The sequence below is a fragment of the Rhyacophila brunnea genome, unplaced genomic scaffold (genome assembly GCF_057557595.1).
Source record: "Rhyacophila brunnea isolate RB1 unplaced genomic scaffold, BYU_Rbru_1.0 scaffold_9, whole genome shotgun sequence".
In the NCBI taxonomy this organism is placed as follows: Eukaryota; Metazoa; Arthropoda; class Insecta; order Trichoptera; family Rhyacophilidae; genus Rhyacophila; species Rhyacophila brunnea.
Window position 1 is genome coordinate 45906496 of NW_028233361.1, and position 26429 is coordinate 45932924.

General features: G+C 31.0%; 1 protein-coding gene across 1 annotated transcript in view; it reads left to right on the plus strand.

The window, feature by feature from the left end:
* The window catches only part of zfh2 (Zn finger homeodomain 2), a 748405-nt gene that overhangs the window by 327510 nt on the left and 394466 nt on the right, over positions 1–26429 (plus strand). The window lies entirely within an intron of this gene.

A 26429-nucleotide genomic window follows, 5' to 3' on the forward strand; every position in this document is an offset into this window, starting at 1 on the left:
GGGAGGTCAGGTGCTTCAAAAATGGGATCCAAATACTCACTACGTTCTTCCAATAAAATATTTTTTTTGTTAATGGTTTTATGAAACTTTTCATAAAATATGATTAATAATACAAATTCCACATATTTTAACATATTATAAAATAATGAAAACACCTTTATCTACGAAGATGACGTAGTTACCATTTGTTTATCATTATTTTCTATTTTAAACATGCTTAATCTTGATTTAAACTTTTTTTGAGATTATAATCACAACTATCGATCAAATAATAATAATACTAATATGATAATTACATTTAAACAAGTATATGTAAAAAAATGTTTATACCTACCTATACTAATAACTTATATTTGAACTAATAATTTTAAATACATAAGATGTGTTTAAATAAAAATAATAATTAAACAAAAAAACAGCATCAAGTATCGTTCACATACCCATGTCTATTTTACATAAGCTCTCGACAATTTCCTACTCATTCCTTCACAAAGCAGCAAAGTGAGTATCCACTTTAGAACACAGAGACGGCCAATTTAGACGTCGCAACCCCTCCGTGGTCTGATCAGGGGTGTGAAAAGAGCCGCAGAGAGGCTCCAACAGGTGTCGCTAGTGTTTGCCAATTAACTTCGCAATTAAGTCATCCCCTTTCATTACTAAAGCGTAGCGCTTCTCGTAGATGTTTAAGTGTGTAGCTGTCTACGATGTCTACGCTCGCAACTTGTCAAACTTTCTTGCACAGTGAACCCATTTAAATTACTTTGGTGTTTAATGAAATATATATTTTAGTATTATAACGTTTCTATAAATAGTTAATTATTGTGTAAAATTGTCAAGATATATTGTCTTCTACTAATTCCATGCATATAAGTACGTGATTCATATACATAGATAGTTACCGCGTTAAAGTGGTGGTGAAGTCAAGTATACAATAAATATTCCAAACGAAATTGACATCTTTGGTTTCTCGCAAAAATATTCTCACAAAAAGGCTATAAGTAAATGAGTATTTGTATTTTCTGAACTATTAATCAAATTAATTCCATTTAGAGCTAAATCTGTGTGAAATATTATAAATGTTGATATCAGATTTTTAGACCACAGAACAGATTAATAAATATAATACCGAGAGACCCTAATAGACTACATTTTGACGCAGGGTTTCGAATGTGTGAGTGTCCTACGAAAATGAAACACACATTATAGACGGGCAATAGTGTGTGCTGCAACCTTCAAATACACCAATATTGAATGAGCGTCGGTACATAAACGGAAAGCAGTTGTCAGAACGAAGCATAAGTTTAGAATGACGTATTCTTGACACGTGTTTAATTTTCTCCCATATTCTTCTATACTCGAGATCGGTTGCACGTTACTCCACAGCCGTTAGGTTTTTAAGTGACAATGAGCAGCATCGAGTTGTTTTTTTTTTAATTGAAACTGTTTTCTTCTCGTTAAATTCTACATATGAATGTTGTTTTTGAACAAAACGAGATTATCGTAATTTCTCGAGAAATAATAATCTCGAGATTTAAAAAAAACTGGAAGATCGGGATTCCAGTTTTTCATGATTTCCCGAACTCTACTTTTTTGCACTGACCTTAATATTTATTTCATCTGTGTGTATCAAACACGTGATGTAATTTGAAATAGGTAACTAAGATATCGTAGTGGTTAGAAAGTATTCGTTGGAAGGATAGTTGAATCAGAAAATTATTTGATGTAGACAAGGCTCGAAAAGTTAAGGATGTTAATACGACTTCTACCTTTCCAATTATTAACATATGTTACTGAGGTTTTACAAAATTTGTAAATATGATGTGCGTACCTATTATTAATTGAAAATTTTAATTAAACCATAGAAATTGTTAATTAAATGAGATACATCGCATAAAATTGTTGTAAAAGTTAATTATACGCCCCATGTTGAGAATCACAAGGGCTCTACGTGACACAGCCAACGTGGAGTATTTATTTTCCTGGTAGAGAAGCAGTCTGTTTCGGTATTGAATTTCAAACGGCGTTTGCCTTGGATGTCTTCTGTACACAGAGAGGGAAAATTAAAGCAAAATTGAACCGATTTTCTCGCAATTGCTAATTAACTTAATTTGCGACGCTTTAGCTAGTGAAACATAATCCCGGTCGACTTTCCGTAGAAACATGGAATAGAGAACAGTTTTTTAGCCATTGAGTTTGAACTACATTAGATATTATATAAATATAATGTACCTACAACCAATAATACAAATAATTAGAATAGCATATTTTGAAGCGATTTTAATATAATTAAAATAATAATCACAGGATGGTATAATAAAATTATCCCTTGCCTTGAAAGTATTTAAAAAAAAAATAACCTATATGAACGTCTTTTTTGTTAGGTAAGTTGGTACATACTACTTATTTTTATATTTTTTTTCGACCATGTCCGATCCTAATAGGATCATATGGGCCTCCACAGAGTAGAGGTTTGTATTAACAAATTTTGTTTTTTACGAGAAATGGATGTCAGCCACTTGCTCAACCTATTAGGTCCATACCCTAACTCACACACAATTTGAAAAACAATATGTGTACTTGCCAGACCCAGGATTCGAACCTGAGACCCACGGCGTGATAGTCCAACGCTTAAGCCGCGCGGCCACCGTGGGTGTTTTTATATAGTTCATTGAAATATTATCTAATGGTTTACCTTAATAATAGTGATGTATTCTACAGTCAGTTGGTACCTACGTATCTAGATGGCAAAACGTGTAGCCGCTTCTCTTGTAAATAAGAAGAGTTCTTTAACCAATGACTTTAGATTATAACAGGATATTCATTAGCATAAATTATAATAGTACCTATGTGAGTATAATTACGAAATTGGCCTACAAACACAAAATACTAAACAAGAAAACAACACAAGAGCAATACACAAAATATTTAATTTTTGCCATTTTGACATACATCGAGGAGTAGGTACTTAAGTATAATTAACTGCAAACTTCACCTCAAAACTGTAGGTAATCGAACAATTTTTCAATTTCACTAGAAATGCGAATATGTGTGTAAATGACTAAATGTAATTAATTCTCTTCACCACCTTGTACGAAAAAGAATGGGCATGGTTATTAAAAAAATAAATAATTTTTGATTGAAATTATTATAATGAATTGGTTTAATTAATAGTAAAAAAAATCGTTCACGTCATTAAACTTAGAAGTAAAAATGACAACTTAATTTATCATAATAATTTTTCATATAAATATTTTGTTAATTAAAAAATAACGATTTAAACTTTTTTTCATTTCTTGTACCTACCTACGTATATTTATACCAACCAGGCCGGCAACTACCTACTATTAGTGCAACCCTAGTTGTAGTTTTAAATTACGTATCTTAAGATACATTACTTTTGAGTCCATTAAGATTCAATTGTGAGTTAAAATTTTTGTAAATATGTAACGAAAGACTACAATTAAATATATTAATATGTTTTTCCGATTTTTTTAAAGTCAGATTTGTCTGATGTGTTTAATCTAGGTACTAATCACTCAATTATATTCTTAATATAGTTCTTACTATGCAGTTAATTACCTACATACATTCAGATTTTAATGTGATGAATCGAATATGTACGTACTTACATACGTATGTTTCTGTAGTCTGTGTTACAAGTTAAAACCCATAACGAATTCAAATGAGGTACACTACTCTGAGATAAGTTAGAATTGTCAATTGGACGACTGTCAGCTGGCGATCTGGACTGACTAATCGATAGGTACTCAGATAGATTCTCTATCTGTTCTGGACATCCAATTTACATTACGTTAGCATGTTCTCATGTCCACAACTTACCAACAACGTACCTATATGTTATATTACATGTAGGCATATAATATTATAGTTTACCGGTTAGAATATTTAGGTTTAAATAATATTGTCAGAATACTTTTATTTTATCTATGCTCAATTCTGAGATATATTTTTAATATTAATAAGATGTGTTCAATATTTTATAAAACACTTTGTTGAATTCTCTTTGTTCATTTGCATACATATTGATAAGCTGATATCAAATAAAATTATGATTCGCTGGAAACTAGGTTTAGTACCTAACTGTAAAAAAGACTTAATTTGAGGATCACACATTCAAATCTTTAAGTGGATCGGTGACGAAAGTTGAGTAAATCTAATATATGATTTTAAATTCTTTACACCCCCAACACAAAAATAAAGGCTTTTTGATATTTAAAGTAAGTCACATCAAGTCAAAATATTCAAATTATATAGGTACCTATAGTTAATATAAAAATAGTAACGATGTTTTATTCACCATATCCATGGATATATCTCTAATGCAAGTAATAAAATGTTTTCATATAAAAATGTTACTTGTTTGAATTCAGTTTCATGTCGACTATTGAAATGAAAAAGGACGTAATCCACACAAATCAAATTTTACAGGAGGCACAAAAACGTTTTTGCTATGGTGAATACAAAATAGACATTACCGTAAAGTGTGTGATAATTAATAATCTGGTTTTTATGTATAATTTTTATTGAGTTAACTAAATAAAAACCAACAAAAATGTTGGTTAACTCATTTTTCCCACTTCACTTCCTACTTTTTTTTGTAATTGTCAGTTAAATTTTGATAATAAATCGTCATTTGCAGCTTACATCGTTTAAACACAACGTATATTTAGTCGTGTACAACGTTATTATCCAATACAACGTATTTTGAAAAAAAATGAAACCTAACCTAACTATTTTTAATATAAGTATATCTATATTACCTACATGTACTCGTTTAATCCTCAGTAATTATATTACCACTGGTAATTATCGCCCGTTATGGACCAGTGGTAAAGTGTCCGATTATAAAGTTATGGGTTCAAATCTTACATCAGGAACAATCAGACTATTTTGTAATTCTTTTAAATTACTTAGGTACCTATTATTTGCATTAAATTTATACTACTTATGTATATATTTTTAAAAATAGCCTTTATTAAATATCGTATAAAAAGCTATTTTTTTTAAATACCTACACATTTTTGAAAAAAATTATATTTGTCGTTTCAAAATAATTTTTAGCGTCTATACACTTTAGTCTCTATACTTGCCCATTGGAATAATATATTTTTATTGATTGTTTTTTTTTTCTTTGTATTTCAGGTGAGAGAGAAAACTTGACAATAGAGTACTTACCTACATGAATACTATATTTTCAAATATGGTAAGTGATAAAATGATTATAATAGTTTCATAAAAAATAACAGTTATATGCAGTTACTTTAATTATAGGTAGGTATATATTATTATGAATATCTCTTTTATGTGGCATTAATTTTAAAACTAAATTACATAAGTATTAGTTTGTTAGTCAATCGAGAAGAAAATAACAGAATAGTTAATTAAACAGCTGATTCTGTGTACATATTTTCTTTGCCAATTTTTCCGAAAGAGTTTCGTCCCCTCGCCGACAGATGTCCGGCCGGGGGGGTGTTCGCGCCCCCGCTAAGAAAGCATTCTCTCTTCACATATCGCATTAGCCCGGCCACACATGCAATACTTATTTCGCCAGTGAGGGAAAAGAAAATGGGGTGGAAACCAGGATGAGTTGAATGGTCGTTCGCGATTTTCACACTTGGCGGCAGCACCGGACGGGAAAAAGTTTTGCGCCAATTTATACCGGCTACTCTTTCATTAAGGAACTTTTTAACATTAGATTTAAGAACAATTGAAAAATATAAATTGAAAGAATGTTCCATACGATGCAGTGTAACAAAGAGGGTGCATATAAATTATATAAATTTTAATAAACACAGTGGCGGGTTTAGGGACTTGGAGACTTGCCGAAACACTGACAGTTTTAAGGCCCCGACGAAAAAAAACATACATTCCATCTACCAATGTAGATATCTAGTAAATATGTATATCAATGTATCTCTTTCCTAGAATCACACTCTGTACGAAGACAACGATTTGAGTAGCATGGTATCGAATTCGGACAAACACCACATTCCACTAAATTCGTGTTTTAATTGATTATGGTAAGTACAAAAAATCCACCAAAAGTATCAAAAGCAGTTGTTTCACACAGATTTTTGAGTTTAAAATTAGTATGTTAGGTATAATATGACAACCAGACCCTTTACAACTATGTTCGCGAGTTTACTCTAAATTTTCGTAAATGGCTTATGTCCCACTTCGATACACATGTACCCATATCACATAACATAAGTGGTTTATTTTTTTGTGTAAGTACCTACCTACATCTGGGTACTTACGTATCTGAGTGGTCTTGTCATAAGCCCCTTCGATGTTAGTTACAGGGATTCTGTTATGCTTTGAGTAATATTTTATACTAGATTTGTGAGAAATTAGATTACTGGTTTGAACTGTTTCGAGGCCCCTTTTAAATCTTCCGCGTTTGCGTTATCTGCGTCAAAGGAAATTGCCGCTGTACATTAATTATTTGGTCTAGCTAGATAACAAACTGCATACCTCTTAAGAAATAATTAAAATTTTGATCGAACTATCACTTAACTCAAAACTAATATTTACCTAAATCGTGCCAACCAATTAAAATAAAACACATAAGAATATAATATATAGGTGCATAAGTATATATTCTAAATAATGTAATAACTATTAGTAGTAGTTTCATGTTATTTTTAATAAGATATCCAAAGGAAATAAATAAATGATAAAAATAAAAAATCGCTAGCGGCCAATATTATCTGCATGGAAAATTTTTCGTGAATCGATTACCTACAAAAAATAACTTTGATGAATATATTATTTAAATTCATATTCATATACTTAAGTAAGTATACGTAATACCTAATTATTTCTTTTTGTCTTATAAATTAATATGCCCAGCAAATACTTATACTTATATAACCATGTATATGTATCCAAAGGACAACAAAATAAATCTCCTACTTTAACAAAAAAAAAAACACTTCCACACTTGACCAACCTGTATGAATAGGACCGCGAAAACACTAAACGCATTATTTACCCACCTTTTATAGAAAAATAGCTCCGTCCGCAAAACTTGATCTAAGAAAATATTACAAAATAATTATTACTACTAAAGTAGAGGCTTGAACTTAGAAGGATCGCTTCTTCTGCTGGTTCGAATCCCGATAACGATTAAATTCACATATTGTTGAGATTTATAGCCATTTATACATTTGGATTCAAGGTAAGTATAGTTTTAGAACTTCTAATTATACCTACCTAATGAATGACTGTTCTTGTAAGAATGTATTCTAACCTTTCTCTTACTAAGTACCTAATTAATTATATGCAGTAACATTGCGTTACTGTATCTATTTCACATTGATTTCACGATATCGTATTACGTAGGTACCTAGATATTGTACAGTGACACTTTTTCAGTCACGGGTACCTACTTATTTGTTTTCATTGAATATTCATATATCATACAAAATAATTACAGTGGTGTTGGATAGTTTTTAAAATTGAATTATGTCCTGAAAAAGCAAAACCATGAAATATAAAAAAAATATTCTTCCAACTATAAAATATCTGAAATGATTATAGGTATAGTTTATTGGCATACCTATAATAGCCTACCTCCACTCTTCGATAGTGGTATACTTAGTAAATCTAAACAACATAGCTTGTTGCTTCGCGAACACGGATATCATTGTCGCTTCTCTCCAAGGATTGTTCGACATAACATTTTATGAACGTAAAAAATGGGATAGGTACCTAAGTGCTATATTATTTTGAAAGCGTCCATAGTATTTTAATATTTACATATTATGCTCTCATCGTCAACAAGAGAACGAGCATTTGTTTCGGCAAGTGACACGCTATAAAAATTTGACTATTATATTTAAAATAATGGTTATTTCGGTTTCAAATATTAATTACCTTATGGGTAGGTAATAATATTTTTCATCTTTATTTGCTTGGAATTTCTTTTTTCAATTTTTATAGGAATATGTAAGTATTTAAAATGTAAAGTAGGTACATTTTACCCTAAATATACAATATTCTTAAAACAGTATATTTTTTCCCACAATCGTTTAGGAATTCAATTACTTTTCTCGCATTTTTACGCGCAGTTTATTAGGTATGCATAGGTAAGTACATAATATAAGTATCTATCAGTAGCGAAGGGTGGTGGTAGGTTGTTAAGATCCGCCATAAATAGTGCACATTAAACTTTGTTAGTCATATGTATTTGTTTTTATTAAACTAAGACTACAATAATTTATAGATGGTGTTAGTAAGTTTTTAAATCAATTAAACCCTGCCTAAACCAAACAATAGTAGTTTTAGTATATTTTTAGCGAAGCGACAAAATTGTGCACACTTTTTCAATCATACTTATTTGTTTTCGTTGGAGTAAAAATACATATTACACATATTATTCTTGGTTAATTTTTAAATTCATTAAGCCCTGCCTAAACCAAACTATAATAGATAAAACATATTATTTTATCTGTAAAATATCCAAAGTTATATATTATGATTAAATTGCATAATTTTAGATATTTTATAGATATATGAGTATTTTTTGACTATTATCTATTATGGCTTGGTTGTCGCAGAGTTTAATTGAATTATTATGGTGGATTTCAACAGCCTATCTCTACCCCTCACCACTGATACCTACGTATTTAAGTTCTCGATTTGTTTTTCAAGTTATAAATAACAATGACATAATTTTTTATTATATTCACGTGATTTAACATTATTCTGTGTAACAAAATATTTGATTAGAATTACATTACTGCTCAGGATATTGTGCTGGTGGTCGACCTCTAGCAGAGGAAGATACGTAGAATAACATCCTCAGTAATATATCGTTTTCTCAATCAAGTTATTATATCAGTATCATACCTATGAGTGATTTTTTTATTTAAATGTTAGAACTTATTGGTACCTAGGTAAGTTAAGTACCTACATGATTAAAAAAACATCATAAAACCATTAAAATATCTGAAATCAGATTCTGAATCATTCATCGTAGCACATATCTGTTTTAAGTTACAGTCTCTCTCCATCGATTTGTCTAGTATAAAATATATTTTACTGTTAATAGCCGCAACTTTACCTTGGTGGTCCTTTTTTCACCGAGCCGCAAGTTTTACGACCCAAACAAAACCTAAAAGCGGATATTGTCATAAATGTTACCTGTGTCTTGCCACAAGGCCGCCTTATCGCCCGATCGGTGTTAGATACCTACCCACCTACCTGTCCTACATTGAATTCACAGAAGAATTTTGTGATAGCAGGACTTTGATTTTTTCCCGTCCAGCTGTCATGCATAACAATATAAATATGTTTGATGAAAATATTAAACAATAAGAAACATTTATAATATGAATTATTAGTCAGGTAACTACATGTTATATTATTTCCTTTTTGTACGATTTAACAATTCTCATACAATTTGCACAAAATGGTCTTTGAGTAAATAAATAAAAAATATGGAAATAGTACCTACAATCTATCAAATATATATTATATACAGGTACCTAATAACTTTAATAGAAAATGGGTTTGATATTTCCTAATAGGTAGGTACCTAAGTACTATATCTTTCCATCGACGAAAATATAATAGTAGGTAGATTACCTACCTATACCCTTTATAGCTTTGCACTTTTTTTGCACTTTTTACTACACTGATACGCCTCTTTGCCTGATTACCTCGCATAAAATCAGATCAAAGGATATTAACTTGTATTAAAACATAATTAGGTACGTCGAGCAAGTAAATTAAAGAACATATTAAAGACCTATCCGCTTTCTTGGTTTCGCTTTTTCTTCTGTAGATAGATAGGTACCTAATGATTATTATTAGCTTTTATTGTTGACAGCCAAGCTTTTGAAAGGGTGTCAAAATATTATAAGAAAAGCATTGGCAGGGAGGTTCTACTTTATTAGAAGTGACATAATAGGCTAGGCAATTAATACCTACCTCTATAAATTTTGATTAAGTACCTTGGTAACCAACCTTACCTACTGTGAACCATTCTGAATGTTTTCATATTCATTTTTGATGACAATAGCGAGGGGTGGAGATAGGCTGTTAAGGTGAAGCCTTTACTGAACCGTTTTTAAAGAGGCCTAGCGGAAAAATATGAAGCTTGCAATTTGAGATTTTTTTTTTGATAATTTACTTAATATATAATAAGATATTATTTAAAATGAAAAATATTTTTTATTTTAAGTCCAAGATAAACTTGCAATTGTAAAAAATGTAATAAAATGTGAATTTGTTGAATCGGACCGCACCCTATTATTACATATATTTTATGGTCATATTTATTATTAAAATTTAGTTTATTAAGTTTTCTAAGCATCACCTAAGAGATTTTTGACTAATTCATAGTTTTAGTATTTTTTATAAGTATCTATTTTAAAAAACATCGATTTTTATACAAAATATAAATGATGTATAACTTGAAATCCTTTCAATCTTAAATTTAAAAATCAAATCAAGCTTCAATATTGGGACCATACATAAATAAAATTTGATATAAATAAAAAGGATTACAAGTTATATCTACACATTTACATTTTTTATAAAAATCGATGTTTTTAAAAATAGATATAAAAAATATTAAAACTATGAATTAGTCAAAAATCTCTTAAGTGATGCTTAAAAAACTAAATTTTAATAATAAATATGACCATAAAATATATGTAATAATAGGGTGCGGTCCGATTCAACAAATTCACATTTTATTACATTTTTTACAATTATTGTAAGTTTATCTTTGACTTAAAATAAAAAATATTTTTCTTTTTAATGTTTTCAGATACATATTTATTAATTAATACAGTTGAAATTGTAAATTATCAAAAAAATCTCAAATTGCAAGCTTCGTATTTTTCCGCTAGGTGCCTCTTTAAAAAAGGCTCAGTAAAGGCTTCACCTTAAGATACGATAAACCTAAACAGTGCTTACTAAACTTTTTCAGTCATACTTATTTGTTTTCATTGAATTAAGAATACAATTTTCAGATGGTGCTGGTTAGTTTTTAAAATTCAATTAAACCCTGCCTAAATAAAACCATAATAATATGTAGTACCTACTTGTAATAGTTCAATATGGGCGATCCGTCAATAATAATGCATATTTTTTAATTCATATTGTTTTCGTTGTTTTAGAATATATACCTAATATAGCCCTGCCTAAACTATAATCGATAAAAAATATTCTTTTCCCTATAAAATAAGTTTTGACTATTATCTACTGTGGCTTGGATTAGGCAGGGTTTAATTGAACTTTAAAATGAAAAAACACTATGTATATACTTACACACTGTAGAATTAGTTCATTGAAGACAAATACGTTCGACAGACAAAGTTTAGTGTGCACTATTTATATCGAAAAAAATGGTGGTAATAAGTATCTACTATAATTTTTAATACGTACATACCTAGGTGCCTAAGTAGTAATACATAGATATACATATATATAATTATAATATATTATTTATTAGTAGATTATAAATAGTTAGGTATAATATAATTCTTTTTTTCTTTTAAATGTCTTGCCAAAAGAGACACGCTTATAAGTTTTATCTCTCTCTTCTTCGCATCGTACATGTGGGTCACTCACTACTGCTTCATGGTGAAACGTAAAACTCCTATTGAATAATAAACGCGCGTACATTTCGAAAAAAGGATATTCTACGATACTAAAATTCTAAAGCTGGGTTTTTGACGTCGGTATAACGTTTTATCGACACGGAATCGTGAGGTTTCATTCATATAATAGTGAACGGATTTCATTCAACGAATACGTATGATTTTACGAACGTTTAGGGTTCAGATAACTACAAACTAAACGGAATTCTTCACTAAAAAGGCTTTCAATACTTAAAAACTACCCACTACAATATTAATAGGTAAATAGGTATGTATTTAGGTCCATGACTACTAACCTATTCTCATTCTCTCTAAGCTCTTGCAATTATAACGTACACTAGCAATTTAGGTAAGTTAGGTGAGTACCTACGCGAAGGCACCAGGCGATGATTAATCTCAACCCCCTGCAAAAGAAATTACATATACCTACCTAGGTATTATTTAATCATTCCAAGAAATTCAGCGTTTACTTGGTGATGTCTACAATATACCTCTTCAAAATAACCTCCACTAGGTACCTATTGTGATTTGGTTTATGAAGGGTTTAATTGAAGTTCAAAACAACTGCAATTTGTATTCTTAGCTCAATGAAAACAAATAAGTATGACTGACTTTAGTGTGCACTATTTATGTCGGATCTTAACAGCCTACTTCCACCCGTCACCACTAGTAGGTAGATACCAGCTTACTTTTATATTAATAGGTAACCAACTTGTCTGTAGTAATTATTCTTTTAGTCCAGTATTACCTATATCTACCTACTCTAAAATACGCAAAAACCACTGAACCAATGTCGGTGTTTGGTAGTTCCCAAGTAAGGCCCACTGTAGTCAGGCCATGACACGAAACTGTAAGCTTCGATGGTAGTGCTCATACTTCAAATGCAATATGAATTACTTGGTTTTAATTAAGTATTAGTAAATTAAATGGTGGTATTAATTTGAACGAAATATGCAATCGAATATCTTCATTTATTGCCATCAGGTTATCGCATTGCATTCAAAGTAATCAATAGCTGGCACAACATTTGCAATTCAGTGCCACAGCCTGAATATAGTCGGTTTTGGTCCCAAGATGAGTGGTCAAATAAAATTTATTACAAAATAGAAATAGTAGCTCAATTTAGAAAGCGTTTCAGTGACTCTTAAAAAGGCCAATAGTCAAAATTTGTCGTAATTAAGTATGAGTCATTTAGCATAGTGTATTATGTGAGTGGGCGCTATACCCGAGAGACGCAGGTTCAATTCCTGCGGGGTGACTTACTTTTTTCAAAAAGATTTTTTTATATTGTAGGTATAGGTATCTAATATATTTTTCTCAGAAGTGTTTCCAAAATTATGTAGCTAAGTTCAAAATAGAAACAATCGGCTAAGAAAGAGAAACAGGGCATTGTCGACTCAAGTAGAAAGCCGATACATTCACAACGACTGGTCCTACTTTTTCCGCCCCTCCCGTTGTTGTCTATAGATGACTTGTCATTGTTCTATAGAGTGCTCATACTGACGCGTCTGTCATGTTCACACAGGGAATGGTTTGATTTGGATAGATGAGTTACATGATAAATAATACACTAACACACCTTCTACAAATGTAATGCATAGATCAATGCTACATATTTTTTGTAAATCGATATAACCACCGGTTTTTGTGTGAATGACTAGTCTGACTTTGACAGCTGATGAATAACAGGAATGTATATTATTTATAAATAACACTGATTGATTTGAGAACTTTTTATGATTCAATTTGAAACGAGAAAGGGCGAATCAATATGTCAAGCAATATATGATCTGATTTTGACAGCTGAACAGTGGACCACTCATTGCTTGTGCAAAAAGATATGCTAAGGCTTTATTACTCTAAAGATGGCGCTAAACAGGGTCAAGATTGTTGTACCTACCTATCTACCCCTAGATTAGGGCTATGGTCCCAACAGGGCACTAGTTTATACTTATACCAAATACCTAGGTGTCTTGGTTGCCATGTCAATATATTATTGTGGCCACATCACTGAAAGGGTTAACGATCAATAAACTATAGCACTTAATGACTTAATGAGAGTCTAAATTAATTATGACGTCATTACCAAATATGGCGAGTCAATTGGTGACCAGACGTGGGATTAGAAACAAAAGCAATAATTCTTTATTCACTAAGTCACACATGCTGTATAATTGATAGACATAAGAGGCAGTGGTGTAGGCAACTTATAATAATTAAAACAATGACATTGGTAATTGGTACCTTACCAAAGTTGGTAGGAATCTATTACAGGTGTGAAATTTATCTTTATTTTTAAAAAATAATTAATCTCGCATATTAATTCTTATGTTGATAGATAGGTACCTAGGTACCTACTTATCAAATATTTTAATTGAAAAATAATTAAGAATGTACCTACCTATTTCAGTTCTGAGTTCCCTGGACGTAGGTAGTTACCTACTAAATATAGTACCTACCTACTTAGGTACATACCTATCTATTTATAATTTCATATATTATAAGCATGGTCCCCACATCCTGAAGCGGGCCCCCAGGCTAAGATGTTTGGCGCCCCCCTACCCCTACCTATCGCTAAGGGTAAAGGCAGTGTGACGCGCTGCAGTAGCGTTTTTCAAATGGTGTACGCGGTAAAATTAAGGTGTATTTTTAGCGATTTTCTGTATTTTTAATATCTACATCCATTAAAATACAGTTAAAAATTGCAAATTGCAAATATTTTTGATTATTGATACCGTTGTAGTAAAATCTTTCTTTTGCTGTTAGATCAAATTTGTGATCTATGTTCATCTCACTTATCTGGTCGACTCGTCACACCGGGCCCTTCCTGAGTCCGGGCCCCCAGGCTAGAGCCCTCTCAGCCCCCCACCGTGTGGGGGCCATGATAGAATATAGAAGATCCTATTTAGCAGGTTAATTTAAATAGTTTATATGTAGGAATTAACCTATTGAGAGGAATTTTATGAGAAATAATAAAATGAAGCTTGAAGCTTTATTGGTATTTTACTACTTTGCCATTTAATGTAATATATCTACGTATTAGATAATAAGTATCATCAAAATTAGCGTAAATCTTGTTGCTATAGGTAGGTACCTAGGTAATATTGCTCAGTGAGTGTAAAACCATTGCACTTGGGACCTATGTGCAGATTTTCCATTTTGAGATTTCGAGACGTCACATGCAAACATGTTGAAATTAATAAATTAGGTAATATTTCCAAACTATTCCATTTGCACTTAGATAGGTAGGTACTAGATACGGCTTTACAATCAAGGTGGGAAAATTATACTAACATAAAATTTAACCCTTCCATACCTTCTTACTATGACGAGCGCAACCTAACTAATCAGTGTTAAAATGGGGCTGGACCGCCCCGGGTTGGCGACTGGAGCCTTTTTTTCAAATCGGAATGGGCTCCACAACTTTTTATAAATAGGTACCTAATATGTCTGATACAATGTTCCAGTCTCATGAATAGGTATCTACTTATCTAATGATTTCGATATCTAGGTAAGTATAGGTACCTACCTAGGTACTGCCAGTACCAGAAAATACCTAGCTACATTATTTTGTACAATATCTTTGCCAAACAACATTTAACATGACGCCACACTTTGACTATATGATTATGATTGAATATGAGGTATGTACTTTTATGACATATGGAATATTTCCAAATTCAAATTCACAATAACTAATTAGACGATGCAATTCAAATTGTTACGTTCGTCTTCCAAATTCAAGTTAGAATATCACGTCATGATGCAATATGACGAAAAGAGCACCGTTCCAAATTCAAAAAATATTTGACATTACTCCCAACGCCTACAAGAGGCGCGAACCCATTCGAACCCAGCAGCTCTTATAAATCCGACGTGATATTTTTTTTCAACTTGGGACATCTTTAGCGAAGCATCGGCCGGCCAGACGATCTGCCGCCTCCCCACCCCCCGCGGCCACCCGCTCATTACAATACGAGCGACATTTTTACTCATTTTTTTTCTATATTCTATATGCGTCCCTCTCTCCTTCCACGGAGAGCATACACCCCCTCTTTAGATCCGACCTCATTATTTATACAAAAGACGTATAAGATGATGATTTTTTTGTCTCACTCACCCGCGCATTAATAACCCCGCTCGCGCCGGTCCGCGAGTATTAAAACATTGCCGTTCCTATTGCACTTATGGTGCTTTGTATAGCGCTTTCTCGTCGTGTTTCTTTTAGCTCCGCCTCATTTGGGTATCCGTGGTGGGGGATTTGATTTCCCTTTCCCCTGAAGGTATCCCCTCCTACCCCACGCATTGATTGCGCGGCGGAGGGAATCAGTGTGTAGCCGACGACCGGCTGGATGACATCTCGTTCTTTTGAATATTATATTTTACATACAAACCCGCGCGGTGCTTTCGTCGGCGAAAAATTACAATACACTAAAAAAAATCATAGTTGATAATAAAATATTTATTTATTTTTATGTGTGTGTGTATAATACCTAATACTAATGAAAAGACTCGCGTCATTGTAAATAAGGCCTACTGATTTTATAAAATTTAATGAAAACAATTCTACTTTTATTATTGTGTTAAGTGGTTGATTTTATTCGCAATCGAATAAAAGAAAAAAAAACTCAAGTGGCATAATATTTTATAAATGAACTAACCCCCGTTTGATGAATCGCTCTAACCCACAAATATAATAAAAACAAACAAACAAATAATCAAAACAGTGAACATTGTTTTTAAACAAGTGCTCTTGAAGGAGTTTTCCGGAAAAATCATAACACCACTGTTGCTCCTGAGAAAATTACTTTTGGTTTTTGCCAAAAAGTGGGCGAAACCGATAGTTTTTCGTTTGTTTTTGAGTGTGTTTGTGTTATCGCCGGCATTTGAACCTGTGTTGTTTTCGTGATGCGATCTTTCACCAGTAGACCACACGGCCAATGCTAACAGGTTAGAACTTTTCTGCATGTACCTATCACAAAACGCATATGTCACCACAGTGCGTTTTTGGCCATATAAATCCTTGGATAATATTAGTTTTGAGTGAATCGAGATTCAAGTTAGAATCCTAACATAGGTAGATAAGTACAAATGTGATGTTTATTCGATTTTGCTTTTGCCAATAAAGAAATAGTGTGACTATATTTGCACAATCAACCCAGCATAGATGCCGAGTTATGTACCTAATAGGTACAGTATATCTACCAAATATCGTGCAAATTTTATGAATATAAAAGTTGAAAAACATAATGGCGAAATCATAAGTGGGTATTAAGTATGTATTATTGGGTGGTACTTATATTCAAAAAAACTTACCTACCAAATAAACAAAACAAAAATTTGGAAACTTTGGATTATTAACTTTTAAATAGTTACTTACCTGCTTAAAAGAAGTGTTTAAATCTTGTAAGAAACCATTTATCCCATTTCATTTTCATTAACACGTAAGTACCTATGTATTCTCAGATTGTTATAAATTAGGCTCATCATCAACGTAGAATAATAATTGTAGTAGAAAATGTGTCTTATTAGATTTTTGCAATCAGTTTCTTGTAAGAAAATACCTACCTAACTAAGACGACACGAAATCTGAAATAAACAGGGAGACGAATAGTTTATTGTAAGTTGAAAAAAAAACAATAACTTTTGAGATAATAATATTTTCAAAATTATTGACGAATGTGTTTTTCGTTTATAAATTAAATATGTACCTAATTTGAATAAAAAGAAAATCCAATTGGAACTCGAGCACAGATTAATGATCAAATCACAGTGAATTTCTTTTAACAACGAACAGTACGTACCTACTCGTATAGGCAGGATAAGTAAATAATAATATTACCTAAAATTAAGTTTCAATTATTGCTTTTAGGTTTTTAAATACTATGATAAAAACTATAGAGTTATGAGATAGAGATTTCCGTAGATATTTATTTATGTGTTGTGACCAGACATACCTACTCTGTATTTTTTTTAAATTATTATTGAGTTAGATATCAAACTATAAAATATGTAAATACGGTGGTACCTATTAATTAAAATGCAATATAGTGTTGAATAGGTATTAAGTAGGTATTCAACTTCAAATAAATCCATGCTGCCTGAGTGCCTTCAAAGTGACTTTAACGCGCGACACCGACGGATAATTTTTTGACATTTCAAAGTCCCTAAAATGGTTTTGAAATAAGAACACTATCAGACTAATAATATTGCCTACGGTGACATAAAAATATACTTATATAATAGTAAATTTATACATGCAGTACATATCCAGTAAGATTTAATAAGACTTTTAGTTGGGTCAAAAAGTACGAAAAATAAACATTTTAGTGAATTGCAATGTAAAGCTTTTTCTTGCGTGTGCTTCTGTGCTTTCAAGGTGTATTAATTTATAAACATAACAACTGGTCTTAATCATTATTAAATACGGTACCTATGTGGACTGAAGTTTATTTAAAGTTTAGTTTATTTATTTTTATGACGCATAGGTATCTAGGTACATAATAGCTAGTTACCCACTAATCCTTACCCAGATACCTAATAAGACAAATAAGCGTAAAAAGCTCTAGGAAACTAAGTGGCCTTTTAATAAAAAAAATGATTTACCTAACTAACATTTGATTTTAAAAGGATGGTTAGGTACATAGATTTTAATAAACTGATTAATTAGATTAAGTATCAACCTTTTTCTAAATGTAGGAAAGCTCAAAAGAGCTTTATAAAGCATAACTATGATCTGTAGTTAATAACTAGATAGGTAAGTCCCTACCTACCTAACAGTTGATAAATTAAATGAGATAGATAGAAAAAAATCCCTGACAAAGTTAGGTTTAGGTTTTATGTACGTGGAGGTCCTATGCGCTAAATTGAAAACTCCTTTGGAAAAAATTTGCCTATGCGATAAACCATTACTGTCTTAAAAATGCAGTTGTGTCGGTGAGGATTTTTTTTTGTCAGACTGTTAAAAATATGAAATTTATAAATTTCTATCGAAGCCACCATCTCATCTGTTCCACGGATAACAATCATTATATACATATATGTATCTAAAGTTAAATAAGTAGAATATGTACTTACCTAATTTCTTTCAGAACCAATGATTAGTGCTTGTTAGTAAAAATGAAAACTGTGAAAAATTCAGCATTCGTTATGTAAATACTTTCATATAGAGTTATTATTATATTCTACTTTATCTATTCGTTTTATTACTCGGTGACAGGTGCGCGAAGCTATTGCAAATCAAGGATTTGAGACCCCGAAAGGTCCGATTCTCGTTGAGCAAATAAATACGTCCCTACCTACACTTTCAGGCCATCTGCCGGCATCAGGCATCACCTTTTGTGTGTCGAAATTAGATTTTTTTTCTAAATTGAAACACCTTTTGTTGAATTATAAAACATCAACAATTCATAAATTTTAGTCCTGCTTCGAAATTATTGTTATAAAATGCTACTGAAATTTTGACAAGCGAATGAGGCTTAGTCCTACGTAAATATTATGTACTTACCTATACGTAACGTATTACCTGTGTTTTCCGTAAACATAGGTATATGATTATAAAAATACCTTGATTAATTTAATAAATATTATTCAGTATAGATCTAGCTAGAAGTATCTACCTACCAGTAAGTAGGAATCTAATTGATTATTGCATTAAATAGGTCTCATATTTGATGGAAACTAAACTTGTTACGTGTTTCAGAAACTATTTTTAAAAGTATCTAGAAATATAACATATAGGTATACATGTCGCAGCCCCAGTAAAACACTGTTGTACCCTACCTAAGTCAATAATTTCCATTTTGTAGGAGTGCCATTTGAAATTTTAAATCGTTCAAAATATCCTCTGTTAATAGGTAGATATATACATAATAGTAGGTAGATATGTGTTTATTTATATATAGAAAAACGTAATCTCTTACCAACTACATTTTCTATAGTTAAGTAAGTTATATAATATTAATAGTGCATATCGTGCTCACTTGATGAAAGCTCATATTATTGTAGAATATTTTAGCGGGATATGAATGAGTTTTTTTACATAAAATAACGATGACCTGGAAGTTATAAGTAGGTAGATAGTTAGATACTTGTTTACTCTGAAGGAAATATAGATCTATCCTCATTCAATTATCCAATTAGATAATCCAGTAGGTATATATGTAAGTAGGTTCTTCAATCTATATTCGTATGATTGCAATGGCGTCTCTGATTGCATTCCTCATAATGCGTCAATGCAATTCCACATTATTATTATTATCTAAAGATGTGCACTGCATCCAAAGAGCGGAGAGGGAATAAAACGTCGAAAGGATGTTGCATTATTTATTATTGCATCTCCAGTTGCATTCAGTTACAGTGAAAACCTGTATTATTAATAAATATATAAATAAACACATGTATCCACCTTCTGACATATCGACTTACCTACCTTGTGACAACATCTGCAGTGTTAGAGAAATGGGAGATAAGTCAAAATATTGTGAAATTGAGTTATTCTTACAAGTATGATGCTAGATATCATTTAATATTGTTCATTCATACCTAATACCTACGTAGGTACTAGATACCTATATCCTGAAAAATGCAATAACATGTTGACTTATCTCCTTGTTCCTTTCTTGAAAATAATGGCGACACTTAGATACATAGGTACCTTAAAAGAAAAACCTTCTCTACGTTACAATCGATTTTCTCTAAGTGAATTAGGAAAATTTAAAAAAAATATATGTTAGTACCTACATGTAGTTACTGATTGTTACTCAATTTCTTTACCTTTGCTAACATTAATTTCTAGCAAGCATATAATAGGTAGGTATAACTCAACGATATGTTGACTTACCTATATCTTTTTTTCTGTAACCTCACATAATTAAGAAACAAAGCCGACTAGGTACGTTGATCAATTAAATGTTAATCGTGTCGACTTTTTTGATTATTATCATATTTTTATCAATATATTTGCTATTAGGTATCTAAAATTACCCATCGACAAAATTCTATGACTTTTGACTAGTTCCAGCACCTAGGTTGACTACATACTTATAATTATTTCAAGAGTCTCTTATAGATAACAAATAATATAAAGACTTATTAAGTGGTTATGTACCCACTTGTATCTAATCACCGATCGAAAATCAAATTAATAACCCAATATTAGATACCAAACAATACTAAATCCACTTCAAACATAAAAATTAACTTGTCGCCAAATTTATTAGCATTTTTTTCTTCGAGTTGGCAAACTTCATTATCTGTTGAATCGCATTGTGTTATGTTACTCAGTTACTCATTACCTACTTGAGCTAGTTAAGTAGGTAGATACTCTGGCAATTCGATAAAAATATAAGGTAAATATACTTATAACTTATAACTCTATCTACCGAGATCTAGCATATAAACTAGATAGATACAGTAATTATTGTCATGGAAAAACCATTAAGCACTAACTTTTCAGTAAATTCTGCAGTTTTAAAATCAATTCATATTTTAAATAACTTTGTGATTACTAAATTCAATAAAGTTCACCTATCGGTATTTTATAATGATTGTTAAATCACGGTAGGAAATAATGAAGCGCCTAGTTTCAAAAGCCCCTAAAACGGTTTTTGAAAATTTTTGAGTTAGATAATGTAGTTAGATGGATATTTTTGTGACCTATATGATGGCCAAAGATTGAACTTTAAAAAACGCCAAAATTCGTGAATACGTATCAATCAAAAATTAGGGTAAATTTCAAAACCCGCTAAAATGGTTGGGTGTGCTTTTCAAATACCGCTAAAATGGAAAGCCAAAATACTCTTTAGAATGTAACAAATTAAAAAATAAATACATAAAGTTCACAGATTTAATAGATATGATTTTTTCTCATTTTTCTCAAAATTACCTAAAATCGTTTTTCTCATTTTTCTCAGAACTACCTAAAATCGTTTTAGGGGCTTTTGAAACTAGGCGCTTCTAATAATATTTCCTGATACTCGTTTGGTATAATAATTTGAATGCTCTGCCTACCAGAGGCACCTAGATGAAAAATACAAAGCTTGCAATTTTAGACAATTTATTGACAGTTAACAGTGTTTTAATTAATCAATACTTACATTGGTACCTATCTAAAAACATTAAAAATAAAACAATGTATTTAAAGTCAAACTTAATATTTTAAAAATCGTTATACCTAGGTACTTACTTATCTGCTTAAAATGTGAATTCATTAAAGAATTCTATTATTTCCAATATATTGTTTTATAGTTTTATTTATTTTTTAAATTTAGTTTATTAGATTTTTTCTTATGCAGAAAAATATTTTTGAATGCTTCATAGATTTAATTACCTACTAATTATTCTATATTTATAACCTAAAAATAAAATTGTGTGTAACTTGATATCCTTTTAATTTATATCAAACCTAGTGAAGCTCCATTTGCTAGTGGGTACCCACCCTAAATCTTTCAATTAATAACTTAAGAGACAAAAGTATAGATCAAAGTTTATTTGATAGAGTTTCACACGTAGGTATCTACTTATCGAATAAAACCATTTACAACCTATATGTAGGTAGATAAATAAATTAGCGACAGCTTTGTTCGTATGTCTTGCTTTAGATACATGGGTAGCAATGGACATTAATATTGCGTTACAATCACTATTTTTCTAACTTGTGTGAGAGAGAAAATACATTTTTAATTGTTAATAATCATTAAAGTTACTTACAACAAAAATAATGTGTATTAGTAACTTTTCAGTTATTATTTTCATAGTTTATCAATTGTCACTACCTATATACCTAACAATATTGTATAATAGAAATACTTATTTGGATTTAATTTTCAAACTTGAATAATTCAAAACTAAAAAATCGCACTTAAGTAAGTACCTATAAGTTAGAACTGAGGTAACAAGATTTATTTTTTTAATCTGTCTGATGTATCAAACACACAACAAAATATTTGCAAAAATGATTTTTTTGCATACCTACATATCTTCCTAAAAACCTACATATTTTTAAATTAAAGCTTGTTAATATAATTAACACGCTCAACTGTATATACCGTTGTACCTACCTACCTATCTATTCTTATGTTTCGTGATAAAACTAGCTATCTACCTTTCAATTATACCAATTAGAATAATTAGTATACTTATCACTGTTTTTATCTATAATTAAAGTTACACGAATCCAATTTAGATTGCGTAGGTACCCGGTAATTAAAAACGTACGAGTATTTCGTAATTAATGCTAATTTTCCATTACGTTTTTAATGGAATTTAATAACACAGTCACATGCTTGGAGATAGATACGAGTCTAATTCACGTAGGTAATTTTATATTACAACTAGCTGCAATTTTTTTGATTATTAGATATCATTTTGGAGCAGAGTAGGTACTGACGTACCGAACTAAATTTAGTAGGTATCTCCTCACCAATAATATTTCTATACGTTGTTAGACACCTATATGTAAACTTATAAACTTTTTTGGGGCCTTAACTATGATATTTTTTTCCGTGCATTGGTAATGAAGTCTGTCTAAAAACATTTTTGTATAAAACATTATAAAATTAAATATTGGTACCTACTTGTCTATTAAATTTTAGTAGTAGGGTGTTCTTTAACTCTGGCTTTAATTCTGCCCAATAATAATTAGTAGCTACGTATACCATCATAAATCGTCCGGTGTTCGAATTTAGAACTAAGATTTACAGTATAAAAAGTATTGAATGCTTTATCAAATATTGGCATGTGGCGCCCTCACTCAGCGGACAACTTATACCTACGTAGCATATCGATGCCGAATCGATAACTCTCGGATGCTTGTACATCCAAAGATTATGTGATTGTGGTAGCTAACGTTGGTAACTACTTATTTACCCATGATTATAGTTAGGTTAGATTTTGTAATAGGCAGTATTATTTTATTTCAGTGACATGTTTAGATACCACACGTGAAATATTACAAACATGCATGTTTCGTTGTAATTTCAAATTCAAACACCAAAGATAGGTACCTACCATTAAATAAAGGTGTTTAAAAATGTCCTTATAGCTGGTATTCACACCAGACCTATAACATCCTGTTTGCACTAAGCATCCTCGTTGTCCAATATGTCAGCCTTTCCAAAGAAGTAAGTGGAGGTCCGTGGGCCTCGCACAGCGGGATGTTCACGCATACGACAATTTAGGAGGTAGGTATATGCTCTTGGAGATTTAGTAAAACGCAAAGCATTCGGGTTGATTAAACCCGATAATACCCGAATTCTTATTAAAAAAATAAATACTAAGTATACTATAAAAGTAATCACTAGTTTTACCTACTTTGCACCTATCTTAATAACACTATGTGGATAAATTTTGGTTCTTTAGAAAGAAATATAAGTATTATATAGGTAACTATATAAATTAGCTAAGCTACATAACAATCGCCAATAGAATCAAATACCTATACCAATCTAGACATTGGTTAAGGAATAATAAATTATTGACTCTGGAATCGATAATTTAACATGATAATTAGCATATAGGTACCAACCTAAGGTAATTCAAATACCTAGATATTCACAGACAACGTACATAATTTAATAATGCTTTAAATTCGTGTAGAGTTTTTGTACCTACTTAAATTATCCTAGTTATTGGCTTTATTATTTAATTTCACTTTTTATTCATAATGTTCCATCCATTGAATTTTATAATTAAAATTATGTACCTACCTATAGGAAGGTACATAATTATCATTTACCTACAGAAGTTTAAGGCGTTTCTACGAAACCTACTCTCAAACGGCGTTGGCCTTAGATAAGCAGAGGTCTAAGGTACTGATAAATTTGGAAGCCACCTTGTGATTTCTTTAAATTAAGATGTTGGTACTTTCTAACGAAGCGACCGCATCGTCCGCTTAGTTGAAAACCGCCACTGGTTTCAAAAATTGTTATGATAGTATTCATACATTAATTTACCGCCCCTAAGCAATGCGCAGCCTACCTACCCCCACGGGACGTCACCGCCTACACCTATTTCTATAAGGTATTTACTCGATACAGTATTAAATACAAATAATATTAAAATCAATGATTATCTTCATATTTAATTTCTTAAATTTTATATCTCAAGCTAAGTGTAGTTTTACTTGTTTATATCGGACCATTATTTATGCATTATTTTTTAATATTGTTACGGCCCACAGAAATGTTGGTGTGTGGGTTTTGATACCAGAACCATAACCACAGACCGAACACTTGGTCCCTTTGGACTCCTGCAGTTTTATACCATGTTTTGACCCTCTCAAATGTGTTCTAAATTTGAAATGTTTTTTTAACACATCGCTACAAGCATCAATTCAAATTTTTTCAACACTATGGCTTGAAACATAAGAAACACAGGTCGTTAAACCAACATTTCCATACGTTATCAAAGGTAATGTTTCTTATAGCAGGTACCAGACAGTAGACAAAAGTGTTTCCTATCTAGGTTTCAGTGGGTATTTTAATATTTTATTTAAAACTAATTAATATCAGTTTTATTGATAATCTTAAAGTTAAAAAAAAACGTTTTAACATTTTTCTTTATGCTTACTTTGTAAGTCCAAAGTTTAGCACCGATATAATATAACTATTTATAAGCTATCTATATATTTTACAGGTACCTACCGACATTTCCATCTAATGTTGATTAAACTTTGATAATTTTATTTAAACGCTTATCGAAACTGCATACCTACCGTGTGCCCAAAAAGAGACACTCACAAAAGGCATTTGATAGTTAAAAAAGAGTTGTGTGACCCTTCATACTTTGACCTCGGTGAGTTGACTTTTTTCAAGACAGGCTGTTGACCGCTCCGTTCTATCAATGCATTTCAAACATGGCAGTTTTTCTAACGAGCCATTTTGCAGTGTGTAGGTAGATATCCACTTATATTTATTTTTTTGCAATTGCATTATATAACTACCTACTTACCTGTGTAAGTAAGTATTTATGTAATAATTGGCACCTATATTGTTATCAACTTCGATTATTATCAATTGTTTGAAAAATTTTAAAATACTCTTTAAATTTTAATCTTCATAAATAAAAGGTTATTTTTTTAAAAATAAATGAATTATTTTTACAGTTTTAGATAAATTTATTATGATTTCGTGTCCAATCAAAGATTTTGTAGATCCACTTATTCATCGTCCACACTCAATCGTCAGATGTAGCATATGACTACCGCGTCCGTACATTACAGCATCTGAACACATATGTGAATGGTCAATAAAACATAGTTAGATACCTATAAGTAGATATACCTACATAATTTTATAATATATCGTGGGTATATGTTTATACGAGATCAGGTTATTCATGGATAGGTGATACAAATAAAAATACCTTGACATAAATTCACATCAGTAAAAAATGATGCTCTTTTTCGTTTATAATAGATATTGTCACTTTGTATGCAATACGGAATCTGTGATATCTCATTATTGTATTTATTTTATTTTGCAATTATATATGTAGGTATGACATTCACATCTTGCTTTTTTAATAAATATTTGAATCCAGAGAATGGAACTAATAAATTGACCGAATGACTAGAAAAAGCTTGTAAAGAATAAATATGATAATATAATATAAGTATTATATAATAAAGATATTATGATGATATAGATAATATGATAACAATAATAAAATAGCAGAGCGCGCACATATAAATATTATGATATAGACGGGGCGGGGCGGTCAATTTCGAAAAATTATATGTTTAGGTAAATAATAATAATCCACAAGTGGTTATCAAATATGCATGACCTTACG